Source organism: Puma concolor, chromosome B4 (genome assembly GCF_028749965.1).
Source record: "Puma concolor isolate L17-30 chromosome B4, mPumCon1.1.hap2, whole genome shotgun sequence".
Taxonomy (NCBI): Eukaryota; Metazoa; Chordata; class Mammalia; order Carnivora; family Felidae; genus Puma; species Puma concolor.
Window position 1 is genome coordinate 17,918,302 of NC_141673.1, and position 14,070 is coordinate 17,932,371.

A 14,070-nucleotide genomic window follows, 5' to 3' on the forward strand; every position below is an offset into this window, starting at 1 on the left:
AATTCTCCCGGGGCGCCTGGGTGGCGCAGTCGGTTGAGCGTCCGACTTCAGCCAGGTCACGATCTCGCGGTCCGTGAGTTCGAGCCCCGCGTCAGGCTCTGGGCTGATGGCTCAGAGCCTGGAGCCTGTTTCCGATTCTGTGTCTCCCTCTCTCTCTGCCCCTCCCCCGTTCATGCTCTGTCTCTCTCTGTCCCAAAAAATAAATAAACGTTGAAAAAAAAAAAATTAAAGAAAAATAATTCTCCCAACCTACTTCTAAAGCATTATTAATACCATTTACAGGGATTTCTCAGGAGATAACAGCCCACACAACTTGCCCAGAGCAACAGAACGCATCAAGACAAGCATCGTATTATTAAGTAGTGATTTCCAGTGCTGAATTCTGTGCTGGATCCCTGTCCTTAAGAACCTTGGGAACCTGTAACTCAGATCATCCTCAGAAAGCCATACTTGTGGGGCACCTGGCTGGCTCGCTCGGGAGAACATGTGACTCTTCATCTCGGGGTCTTGAGTTCCAGCCCCACATTGGGTGTAGAGATGACTTACATGAATAAATGAATAAACTTAAAAAAAAAAAGTCATACTTGCATTATATTTTGCCTTTTCAACTCTGCCTTTAGAGTACAAGTTTTGAATGTCGCTACAGAGCAAAAATCTCAAGTGTAACAATTTTCCTTAATCTTTTAAAGAATGGGATTTCTACACTTGCGAATCCTGAAATCACTAAATAGCGATTTTCTACCCTAAGGTCCAATTACTCGTAATAAGTATATAAACGCAGCTTAAAAAGAAGAACGCAATGCATACGTTCAGTTATACTGGGAACCTTCTCTATGAATTGTAACAGCACAAGCACACTAGTGCTTCGAAGAAATCACTCAAGTTTGCCTTCTTCGTTCAGTAAGGTGACAAGTTCAGGCAACCATGACATACAGCCTGGCCTCCAAATTAATTCAGCTCTTCTCCTCCCCCTTTCTTCCTCTTTCAGGAGTTGCTGGCAAGAGCTCAACATGGCCTTAGATTTCCTTTCTTCTTTCCTCCAGTTTTTTCCTATTTTCCAGTCCCTTGCTAGGAGTTCGGACTCATTCGAGTCCCAGCTCTTAAGCGGTCTCCCGCAACCCCTGGTGGTCAACACAAACGTGATGGGATGGATGGCACAGATTACAGGTCTCTCTATGGCCAAATAAAAAAAGAACTCCCAGAGGGTCAGTGGGGGTTCTACTGCAGGATTAATCTATAACAAATGGGCGTATGAGAAACCTCTGAGCCGAAGCCAGGAGCCAATCAGGTCTGGGTCGCCATCCAGCACGTATGCTTCTAATGCTACCAGCTAGCTCCCTGAACTTTTCTGTTCCTTCTTTCCCAGCCCTTTCTCTGCCCTGATCCTGCCACGGTGACTATTCAATACTTAGATAAGAAGAGTCTTTTCTTTTTTTAATTTGTTGTTGTTGTTTTATTTTTGAGAGAGACAGAGCACAAGCAGGGGAAGGGCAGAGAGAGAGAAAGACACAGGATCTAAAATAGGCTCCAGGCTCCAAGCTGACAGCACAAAGCCTGACGCGGGGCTCGAACTCACAAGCCGTGAGATCACGACTTAAGCTGAAGTCGGATGCTTAACCGACTGAGCCACCCAGGCTCCCTAGATGAGACGAGTCTTACTGATCAAAGTACTAGTTTGATTTGTCAGAATAGCAGGACATGAGGTATATTTTCTCTTTCATCTTAATTTCCTTCAAGGTTATGTTTGTGTGCATACGTTTTTGCTTTAGTTGGTGTTTTAGTATTTCAGGTAAACTTTGCCATGATCAAGGTAGGTACATATTTTTTAAATAACCATGGACAGTGGAAGGAGGCAAACCTGGGTTCCAATCTTAACTTATTATTAGTTATTAGGTTTCTCTTAGGTAGGTTGCTTAACTGCTCAGTGTCTGGTTTCCTCATTTGTAAGGTAGAGATAGTACTACTTAAACACCATAAGCTACTATAAGTTTTGAACGAGAATTATGTGACAGATCGGATAATATTTTCAAATACTTAGTAGGTAATTAGTAAGTCTTCAATCATCCCAAAAATAGTAAATGTTTAATAAACATTATAAACTAAATGGAAAAAAAGAAGTATACAAACCAGTAGCTTCACTCCTGCATGTTGTTTTAGGAAAAGAAAAATATTTTAAAGGTTAAATCCACAAGGAGGCATACAAGAATATATCCCCACTGTAACTAATACCAGTGAAAAGGCACTTGCCACATAATGCAATTTAAAAACCTAGGAAGTCTTCAACTAATGGAGTGCATATAGTACTTTGAAGAGATAAACCTCTGTACTAAATATTCTGAAGCCAGTCTATTAAGAGTCTGCGATTGGGGCGCCTGGGTGGCTCAGTCGGTTAAGCGGCCGACTTCGGCTCGGGTCATGATCTCGCTGTCCGTGAGTTCGAGCCCCGCGTCGGGCTCTGGGCTGATGGCTCAGCGCCTGGAGCCTGCTTCGGATTCTGTGTCTCCCTCTCTCTCTGCCCCTCCCCCATTCATGCTCTGTCTCTCTCTGTCTCAAAAATAAATAAACGTTAAAAAAAAATTAAAAAAAAAAGAGTCTGAGATTTATATGCAAAATTATCGGGTATATTTTTCTCATGAGTGGTTCCTTGGATTTCAGCAGATTCTTAAAAAAAAAAAAGTATCCAAAAGAAGCTCTGAATAACTGTTCTATTCAAATAACATGTGATTTATTGTTGGTGAAGTAAGAGTACACAAAACCTCCGCCCTCGCTCTGTAGTCAGAAGGCACACGCTTCGCGGACACCAGCAAACCCAGTGCTGGCTGACTTTCCAAGCCTCAAGAGCAAACGTAAACAAGGGTGTGAGTTGAGAATAGAACCTTTCAGGTTATGAGAGCAATTACCAACCCTCTCGGGACACACCTCAGAAGTCAGCAATGACCGGGAGCATCATTTTGATAGACGACGGGCAGGAAAGCACAGGGTATGTGGTTTCTAAGAAGGCAGCCTTGAAGGAGTTCACGCTGGAGGTCTGGGCTCCAGTCAGAACTAGTGCTGTATTAGTTTCCACTTATTCTCCTCAGAGTCTGAGTTTCCTCATTTGTAAAGTGAGTCTATTGGATGTCAACCCAGATTGGCTGTCACTCTATAATCACATACAAATATTTGTTGACAAACATATTTTTAAATATATACATTTGCCCCACAGATTTCTGTTACAGATAGCAAAAACAGTGCCTAGCCCAAGGTGGAGAACACAGGTACTCAAAAGTACCTGTAGCTAAATAAATGTAATGGGACTTCCTTCTCAACTGACCTTGACACACCTGCATAAAACAATGAAGGTAGCCGCTGCTGCTGTTATACAGCTCTTTAAAATTCTGAACCATTTATATGCTGCCTAGAATCTCTCCAGGATATCTTAAGTCTTGGTCTCAGATAGAGACAGTCCACCTTCATAAAATCAGACATCTTGTAACTAAATAACCTCACTTGAAGTTAGTCTCCTCTGGCCCCTGCCATCATCCAGTCATTCAACAAATTATTTATTGAATGCATACCAAGTGTTACACACACACACACACACACACACACACACACACACACACACACAGAGAAGGTACAAAAATAAGTCATTTTTGTTCTAAAGGAATGTAAATTTAGTAGGCACGGAGGAATGCAGTTCCACTCTGCAAGCATTTAATGAATGAATGCCAATTTGCCAGAGCTATGCTAGAAATACTGAGATATGCATGGGCTCAGCTCTGAATCATGAGCACACAACCACACTGGGGAGCTCAGGCATGTATCCCAATAGCTGTAACACAAAGTCAAGTGCCGGGAAGTATGAGTACCACACAGTGAATTTCACAGACAGGCCTGGATTCCATTCCTGGTTCTGCCACTTAAACTAGCTGTGTAATGTGGGCATGTTCCTTAAATTCCCAGGGCCTCCATTTTCTCCTCTGTAAACCTAGATAAAACCACCTCCTTCTGCAGAGGACTACTGTGAGAATTTAATCAATGAGGCAATAGAGCATTTAGAGTAGGCATTCAATAAATGGTAGCTATTATCATTAATAGGCATGTTCATTTAAATAGTTTTTGAACTCTAATATAGACCTGGGAGTCTAGGCACAAAGAAGACTAACTCTCCATTGCTGATATGTAAGCCAAAAAATTATAATTGGCAGGATTCTTCCTCTTCCAGAGAGCAGATTCTCGGGGGTGCTGTGGGAGCACGGAGGGAAAGAATGGGCAAATCTGGCCTTGTACTGTAACACAGGGAGGCGGTTGGAAAAGTGTCTTAGAACAGGAAGATAAACCAGAAACTGAAATGAAGAACAGAGGAGAGAAATTTTAGGGACTCTGGCTGCAACGGTAGCCCCACTGCAGATAGGTAAGGGAGCAGAGCAAGAGATAACCAGAGAAGCAGGTGGGGGCCAGGCCCTGCCACACAGAAGGCCAAGCTAAGGAGTGTGCCCTCTACCCTGGATGCAGACCCAGGGGCAGCGAAGCAGCAATCGGAAGAGGACTCCCAACAGCCCAGGGACAAGAAGGGGAGGGAGACCAAAGTGGGAGGCCGGGGCAGAAGCCTCTGTTACAGGCAGTGGGCACGTATGTGGGAAGCAGTCAGGCCCTGGCACATGAGGAGCCAGGAGAGGCCAGAGCAGCAGCACTGCTGTGGAAGGAAAACGAACAGCAAGAAAGAGGTTCGTGCTGTCAGTCCAAGTGGAAGGAAGCGAGACAGGGTCTCAACGTGGATTCACTGGTAAAAAGTTTACTACGTAATTCAGCCCCAGATAAATTTATTTGTGGTCCTAACAATCCAGGCCTCTTTTGAATCTTGTTAGTCCTTTCCCCCGCGACCTTCTTCGTGTCAGCCAGTCGGTGCCCTTCCCCTCTCCTTGGGCCTCAAGCTCCACTCGGCCACAGCAGGTACACCACTAGTCTCCCCAGAAGGATCAGGTCAGAGTAAAGAATCCAAGGAAATGAAGTTCTCTGCCAATTCTGGTAGAGTATTAAGATAGAAAGGGGATGGTTGGGGAGTTATTAAATTACCACTCATTTCCTGATGTCTACTCAGTTAAGAATCTGGTTCCTGGTAACGTTAGAAGTTAGGCTTCAAAGGAGGAAACCTGCCTCTTAGTGTCTACCCGTAGAGCCTGGACCGCGGGGCCCGAACCTCTGCACGGGCCTGAGCTGCTCCTACAACTGCCTCCATAATTCACCTCCCTGTTAACCGGGCACTGCCTTACGTCTGGCATCTCTCCTACTATGGCCTTGAAGAAATGAAGTCCTGTGTTGCCAGTGTTAGTCTTCTCTCCCAAGACTATGGTCTCAAACTACCTGTCTTAATTCTGTCCTGCACTTAGTATCCCCATAAACACTTTTTCATGCACTTTGCTTTTCCTCTCTATACCACCACCAAGCATTTATACAAGTGGTTTCAAAACTCTGCGATCCTGGAGACACTGACTCACGTACAAGAAAGGCTCCCTGCAAGAATACTTGCAATCTTGCCCTTAGGAACTAAAATGTTTATGAGGCGCCTGGGTGGCTCATTTGGTTAAGCGTCCGACTTCAGCTCAAGTCATGATCTCATGGTTCAGTGGGTTTAGCTGGCATGGCCGACATCAGGCTCTCTGCTGTCAGCGCAGAGCCGGCTTCGGCTCTTCTGTCTCCCTCTCTCTCCCTCTCTCTCTCTCTCAAAAATAAACAAACATTGGGGCGCCTGGGTGGCTCAGTCGGTTAAGTGGCTCAGACTAGGGTTAAGTGTCCCCTGCCTGTGGGAAAACTATCCATGAAAACAAAGATTTCAAAAATAAGACAATTCAAGACCCAGCATCAAAACAGTCCTTTAAGGGGCACCTTGGTGGCTCAGTTGGTTAGGCGTCCGACTTCGACTCAGGTCATGATCTCATAGCTCGTGGGTTCGAGTCCCGCACTGAGCTCCGTGCTGACAGTTAGGAGCCTGGGGCCTGCTTCAGATTCTGTGTCTCCTTCTCTCTCTGTCCCTCCCTTGTTCATGCTCTGTCTCTCTCTCTCGAAAATAAATAAACATTAAAAAAAAATTTTTTTAAACATTAAAAAAAAGGAAGAAAAAAAGGAACTAAAATGTTTATGAAAGCCAGATGACTTTGAGCATAGGAATTTTTTCATAGTTCTTAGAATTCAGTAGGCTCCTTAGTTCCAATTTCACACCTGCACATTCAAGTCCTGGCCACAGACAGCATATTTCTCTATTTTTCTATTCAGGTATAAAGGGTTAGTGGCCTGGTGAGTTACCACCATTTGCTATCTTCTAATGCATATCCTTTGGGTATTAAACAGCAGTACTTTGGGGGCACCTGGGTGGCACTGTTAGTTAGGTGGAGTCAGACTCTGATTTTGGCTCAAGTTATGATCTCACAGATTGTGGGTTTGAGCCCTACAACAGGCTCTGCACTGCTGGTGCGGAGCCTACTTGGGTTTCTCTCTCTCTCCTTCTCTCCCTCCCCTGCTCATGCTCTTGCACGCACCCGCTCTCCCTCAAAATAAATAAAACATAAAAAAAAAAAAAATGTAGTACTTTGTTTGGTTTTCCCCGATTGTAATTATTTAGCAACCAACCCTGACCAAACTACCTTCTACATTAAAGTAAGTCTCAAATGTGAGATTTATCCTAATAATTACTTGAGGGGACTTGCTTAAAATAAATTAAAAGGCAGATCCTAGCCCCTTCCAGAAAGTTCACTTAAGAAGACCTCAGGTAAAGCCTAGGCATGCACATTCAACAAGCACTCCAGACATTCCGTGCAGGTGGCCCATAGACTAGATTTCTGAAACAAACTTCCTTAAAGCTTTCAGCTTCCTATAGGTAGTCATCTAGACTTATAAGTGCCTTCAAGCAGGATTCTCACTCCCTGTCTTCTATAGGACACTGTGACAGCTAGGTAGAGTTTGCTGCTGCTGCTGCTGTGTTTATTTAGGGGAAAGAGAGACAAAGGAAGAAAGAAAAGAGGAGAAAAGAAAAGCAGGCATTTTAAAGAGCTCCCTCTCCCCTATTTACCTTGCAATTAAAGTATAAAATCTTAACCTTTTTTTTTTTTTAAGGTGTGAACTTTAGGATCATAACACTACTCCTATAAAATCAATTCTCCACTAAATAAATGTTTTTCTCCACTCAAACCCAATGTTCCGTAAAGATTTTCAGAACCTACCACTTAACCCCAAGTTGGGACAGCAGTTGGCTGGAAATTCACAAACATTTCAAACCAGTGGTCCTTACTTTGTTGTGTCTTAAGACTCATTAGAAACTAAAAATAAATAATACAAAGTACAGTGGTAAGCTTACTTTAAAAACTGTGCTAAATAACTTTTTTTAATTTTAATTATGACTTGGTGGTATACTTTTCAACCTTGGCACCGCACCTCATTAAATGTCTGAAATTAACTATGATTAATGGATTGAAAACATCAGAACATACCAATAAAGTGGGTTCAAAGCTTATAAGAAGAGTGATTCTTTTTACTCCCAACGATGCTAAAACCAGAACCATTTGTAGAATTTATATAAAGGTCAAATACCCATGTAACTTTTTAAGTGCAAATTTATGACACAGGTGGAGAAAACAGAACAATCCAGACAGAAAGTAATATTAATAGACCTTTGTCTCATTTTACTTGCAAACTAAAGATCTGACTAATACTTTCAATCAAGCTAAAAGCCTTTTTATCCTTTAATTATTTTCCATGAATTTTCCATTTGTCTTTGAAGTCTATCTGTGTTTCCTATTTCATCACCCATTCTTCAAAAATGGTAAACAAGATTCTTTTAGAAGAAAAGGTAGTAAATAAAAATGCAAATTAATTGTTAATATTCTTCCTAAATGTGCAGGCATCTAAGTAGACTTTTTACATTTAACCTGAGGCCTCAGGTTTACTTCTAAGAAGGCAATGTTCAAGCACGAGTTCCATTTCTTAAGAACTATACGGATACAAACAGACAAGGACAAAAAGATAATCAGCAAAACTTAAAGCAGACAGATGTATCGAGGTGATGAGATTATGAGACTTTCTAACCGGGTAACCAACTACACTCAATGGAGAACATCACGCACGACGGGTATTCCTCTACAACATGCACGGGGACCACAGCCATGACCGACCCACCCACCCCACGGTGCGGGGTCCTAAGGGAGGACTGCCACCGCGCCTGCCACTGGTCAAAGGAAAGATTTTTCTCCCTTTCTTCCCTCCACCCAATAGTTAACTCTGGGCTACAAGAGATACCAGAAGGGAAATGAACTCACTCCAGGAGCTTGCAGGTTACTCTCCCCAGAGCCTGGGGCTTCTGGGTTTCCCTCCCAGTGAATTAAAGAGAAAGAGGATAGGGACCGACGAAGATATGCGTTTCCTGATCCCCTTTGCTCAGTACTTCTCCAAACAGCTCACTTTCAGCAGTTTACACTGCTGCTAAAATTTAAGTTATTTAGATTGATTAGAAGGGGCAAAGGCAGGGAAAGTCGGGAAGGAAAATTTTTCTGAACGCGTATTTTAGAAGACGAAAAGTTACATATTCCCTTGCAAGCTCCCCAGTTCTGAATTTACCCGCCGTCTCATCAACTTCCATTAACACGTGAGCTGGCCCCTACTGTTTCTTTGTCGTTTTTAAGGACGCGCTCCGTTTGGAGGTTCGTTCACACATCCACCCTGGCCCCGAAAGGAGGGCCGCGAGCACGGTGGGCTCCAGGAGCTCCCTCCCGGGACCGGCGGGTAGAGAACGTTAATGTCCCCCGCGCCCCCCCGCCCTACCTTCAGGGTTGGACCATGCCTCCTATCTTTCGCCGCTTCACAAACACCACCGGCACGTCGGTTTCCGAGGTCAGCTCCGAGAGCGCTCTCTCCAGGCCCCTGGCGTCCTCTGCGGCACAAAAGCAGGGAGGGGCGCGGGTCAGTCTCGCCGCCCCGGGCCGCGGCGGGAAGTGCACGGCGGGGGCGGGGCTTCCGCGTCCCCGACCGCGCCGCCCCCTGCCTCCGCCCGGGGCCCGGGCCCCTCTCCCCGCACACCTGCGCGCGCCGGCCGCAGGGTCCGCGGCCGGCTTCCGCACCCGAGGTCCCGCCGCGCTCAAATCCTGGCGGCCTCGCCGGACCAGACACCCCGAATCCCGGTAAATCCCCACTGCAGAGAAGCCTCGCAAAGGAGGCTTAAGACAGTCATCTCCACTTCTATAAAACGCCTCCCAATTTAATCTGCCTTTGAACTCTGCATTTATATAGAATGCCAAAAGCCAACTTCCCAGGTTTCTTTGAAATTTGAAACCACGAGGCAAAATTAGGAACACTCTGCCCTCTTAGGGTGCTTTCTTTCATTTCAGAACCTTGAAGCCACACAGCAACACCCTGCTTGTCAGACCGGGAGCTAATGGCCCAATTTTACAAACGGGTGAACTCAGGTAGGCAGTGAGTCAATGATAGAATTAAAAATAGACTCCAGTTACTCTAACATCATCCGGCCCATTCATGACACAAAACTCACACCAACTCAGAAGCGCTGCTGCTTTGACAACAACAATGGCAGCTAGCACTTCTGCGATGCTTTGCACATTACCAACACTCAATCTTCACAACTACTCTTTGCAAGTAGGTCCCGTCCGGCCCGTCTCACCCACAGGCAGAGCCGGCACGGAAAAGCTAACGTGCCCGAGTTCAAAGCAGCTAGGTCGTCAGAGCAGAGCCAGGGTTCAAACCCAGGCAGTGCAGTGCACGCCTGTAACCCTGTACGCCCGATACAGCGAGACCAGCCCGGGGTCCCACTCGCAGCTGTCGCGTTGAAGAGCCTGGGGCAAGTCACGTGATTCTGAGCCTCGGTTTCCCCAACTGTAAATAGGGAGGTACGGACATTTTGCCAACTCGGGATTTCCGGGGATTAAATGGTGCGACAATTTCTTAAGAGACATCTTTATTATACTCCTTTAGTGCTGTGGAGGATCTGTCGATCTATGCGTCACATTGTCATCTACATTCCGACACTCGTACAGTAGGAAACGATACAAACACCCATTTTCTCACGTTTCTGCACACTGTCTCTACAGAGAGCGAGCGGAAGGAAGCCACCAGCCGACAAGGGCCTGCCGGTCTCTCCCCAGCCCAGGCTCGGCTTCCACCGACCCACGCGACACAATGAACGCGGCCCGCAAGAACACCGCCTTACACCAAGCTTCACCCCCTACTCAGACACACCTTAAAACATCCCTTTCCGGGGTTCGAAGCGCACCCGACAGACGGCTGCCCACGTCCCCAGCCTCGCAGCCCCAGAGGCTCGCAGCCCTACCCGGGTTTCTGGGTCCCCACCGCTTACGTGAAGGGGAGCGCCGGGCCACCGGGCTCTTCTGGAGGGCGGCCCCCCACCTTCCGCTCGGAGGCACTGCGGAGACACTGCGAGGGACTGCTGCGAACCGAGGGGAAGGGTGGAGGGCTCCCCGCCGCCACGAGAAGCCACGCCCTGCTCGGAGCGGGCGGCCGGGCCGCCAGAGTCAGAATGACAAAGCAGAAATCCACTCCGGTACAGCGCTGGCGACTACGCCAACGGGCTTAGCGAAGCGAGACCTCCTAATTGGGTGACACCACATCCTCTTCCTGCTCAGAGCGCCCCCAACCCAAGGAAAGAGCAAAAACAACGTAAGAATGTTTGGAACCAGAACGCAGAGACAAGTGTGTTTTAGTTAAGCAAAACTGGACCGTGCCCTAAGGCAGTGACTCGGGAACTTTGCTGCCCATTGTGACCACGAGAGGATCTTGAAGAACACCGACGCCTCACTCCCACCCCCAGACATTCTGGGTGAATGGGTATTAGGTGTGACCTGGGCGGAAATCCGAGGGGTTTTTGTTTTTGTTTTTAACTCCCTGGGTGATTCTAGTGAACTGCAAAGTTTGGGACCCTTTGCCCTAGCGTAATGGACTTGTCAGTCTAGCAGTACTCTAAAGGAAATTACCAGGCTTTTAAAAGAAACATCTAGTCCATTCTGACTAATCCTGAAAAGTGACAAATTCTCACCAACACATAACTTCCCCTTACGTCGTCCTTCCTCCTTAACCCACTCAGGTTTTGGGTTGTCACGTTTGTTTTAGGGAAAACAGCATATTTAACTCCAGTCATGCCAAGCCACCTGCAGCTGCCCAAGTGAGCCATGCTCTCTCATACTTCCTGCTCTTACTCCTATTCTTAGCACCTTGGATCAGTAGGGAAGTAGGAATATTTGCTGAATAAATAAATGAATGAATGAATGTCTCTCCCACCGCTTTGGATATTGGCCAACTGAAGCACACAGGGGTGAAAGGGTTGTTGGTTTTTGAAGGCTGCGAGAAACCACACCGTCTCTGAGGTGGCAGGCAACCACAGTTTGCTCCTTTGAGTTCATTCCAAGGCACGGTTGGAGTCTTGGTGAACACACACGCACTTGTGCAAACACACATACACACACTCACGACGCACATGAATGGAGGTACTCTCCTTGCATGGTAGTTGTTTGCCTAAGTGTGTGCCTCACCTGTTCTGGGGTCCTTAGAACAGAGTATGGATCTAGCACAGGTGTCCAGGAAACAAGAGGCAAAGGAGAGGGAAAGAAGCCAGGACTCCCAGGTGGAAAACAACATTTCCTCCTGGCTGCTGTGCCCACCTCTGTTAACTGTCTTATATGCCTTAGCTCAGTTAATCGACACGATAATGTCCCATGAACCAGGCACATAAACTCCTCATTCCTGTGATGTGTAGAACCTACAGCTTCTTTCAAAGGTCAAGATAGAGATGGACTTTAAAATCATTTCACTTGAAATAATGTACTAAACGCAAGCGATAAGGATTGATTTTTATGATCCTTATATGACAGGTCAGCGTTGCCATAGTTAGTATCTTCTAACAGCATACCAGAGAAGGCTAGATAAGGCATTTTAACTTCACACTGTTCTTAAGTGAGCAAATTATAGCACAAATACGTAGAGTAGCTCCATGTAGTTGTTTTTTTTTTTTTTAAGTTAAACAAATTGCCACTTAAAAAAAAAAAAAAACCTTCATGTTTCTTCCAAACCTTTCTTGCTGCAATTAAGGGGCCAGATGCCTTACCCTTGTCACAAAATACAGAGAACTCCAACTCCTTAGTTATATTTAGTTTCCGGGCAGTGTAAGAAGTGCCTCATCTCCCACCATTTCTCATCGCGCAGCATTTGTTTCAGACATATGTCTTACATCTCTTGACTGAGCTCATGTTATTCCCCTGCCTAAAATAATCTACCCTCCCTAAGGCCGATTCCTTCAAAGCTCATCTGAAATGTCATCTCCTCTGGGAGGGCTTCCCTGATTCCCACCCAGTGTTGATAGCTCTGTCCCTATTCTGAGATCCCAAATACCTAAAAAATCATTATAAATCATGTATATCCACGAGGGCTTTAGGAAGGCAAACCCTTGTTTGATTTATCTTGTCTTCCCAGAACCTCCAGAACCTGCTACATATAGTAAGTACTCAGAAAATGCTGGAAAAGACCCTCTCCATTCCTGAACTGTCATCTAAGCACACTATAAACAGATCTATTAGGGGTATTAGATCAAGGGTCCTATTGCACTAAACTATTGTTCCTCCTACAATAAGTTTCTCACACACACACCACCACATTGAGCTAGAACAATCTTTCTGACACTCAACTCTTCTCCGCTCAAACCTTGTCACTCTATAGGACCCTCAAAATAAAGTCCAGACTCCTCGATTGTACTGACTTGGCAAGGCCCACCCTTGTTAAACCCAGCTGTCCACATATTCTGTACCCTACTTACATAGCAAAACACCACTGGAGAAAACAGAACTTAAAAGTGATTTCACTTTAAGGTCAAGACCACAAACTTCAATGTGTCCCCAAAGCTTCCCAGCAGTCCTTTACATCTCTGGTATACTTGTTTTCCTAGTTTCCCAAGTAAATATTTCATGCTTCTTCCCCTTTTGTCAAACCTCTAATATACCTACACCTTGCCGTTAACTCATGACTTGCTTGCTTTCTTCTTTAAGAAAACAGAATCAGTCAGAACTCAACCACCAAGCTGCCATACTCCCTGCCTTCACCCTCATTTAATGAAGCGTACTCCACTTGTGTACAGATTCTCATCTCTTCTTGCCTTCTCAATCTTCAATAACTTCATTCCTGAAATTAGCCTCCCTCTCTGGCATCATCAGTTTCTTCTTCTCTACCCGGTAATTCCCCACATCATACACATGGTAGTTTTCACATTTAAAAAAAAAGTCTCCCATGATCCCCTGGACCCAACCATCATAGTTACTACCCCATTTCATTGTTCCCCTTCACAGGGGGGAAAAAAAACAGCTTTGAAAGAATTCTTTGTACCCTGAAGAAGAAGAAAGTAGGGTAGGGAGGTCAAGAAAGATCTAAGAATATGGCACTTGAGCTGAGACCAGAATGAAAGGAGGGAGCAAGATTTATGAAGGGGGAAATCTTTCTAAGCAGAGGAACAGGAAGTACTAGGGGGCCCTGGCTTGCTCAGTGGGTGAAGCATGGGACTCAATCTCAGGTTGTAAATTCAAGCCCCAATGTTGGGCGTAGAGAGTTCTTAAAAATAAGAATCTTTTAAAAAGGAGGAGGAGGGGGAGGAAGAAGAAGAGAAGGAAGAGAAGAAGAGGAGAAGGAGGAGAAGGAGGAGAAGAAGCAAACAAGAAGTACTAAAGCCCTAAGCTGGACGCCTGCTTGACTTGTCCGAAGAACTGTGAAGCAAGCAGTGTGTCTAAAGCTCAGTGAACAAGGAAGAAAGTGGTAGGTAGTGAAGCCAGAGGCGTAGCCAGAGGTCAGAACCCAAAGGCCTTAGGACTTTGGATCTCGTTGTAAATGTAATAAGAAGCCAAAGTGTCACAAGCAAGGAGATGGAAATCAGCTAGTTTGTATCTTAGAAGGATTGCTCTGCTGTGTGTGGTATCGACTAGGGTGGGTAGGGACTTAGGAGAAACACAGACCAGCTGGGAGGTTGCTGTTGTGGTCCGAGCCAGAGACAATGAAGGCTTGGATTAGGAGGTGAGAAGAGATATTTGAAAGTAA

The 14,070-nt window shown here is 45.6% G+C and overlaps 1 protein-coding gene across 4 annotated transcripts in view; it reads right to left on the minus strand.

Moving 5' to 3' along the window:
- Positions 1-10,546, minus strand: part of TXNRD1 (thioredoxin reductase 1) — a 105,101-nt gene extending 94,555 nt beyond the window's left edge. For 2 of the 4 annotated variants that reach the window (XR_015253384.1, XM_086712491.1), the window contains exon 1: positions 8,794-8,816. The gene's annotated coding sequence lies outside the window, so the exon portion shown is untranslated. Of the gene's footprint in view, positions 1-8,793; positions 8,903-10,221; positions 10,241-10,339 lie in introns of those variants that run through there. The other 2 variants (XM_025926656.2, XM_086712493.1) reach the window with 2 other exon arrangements.
- Positions 10,547-14,070: the final 3,524 nt, after the last annotated feature.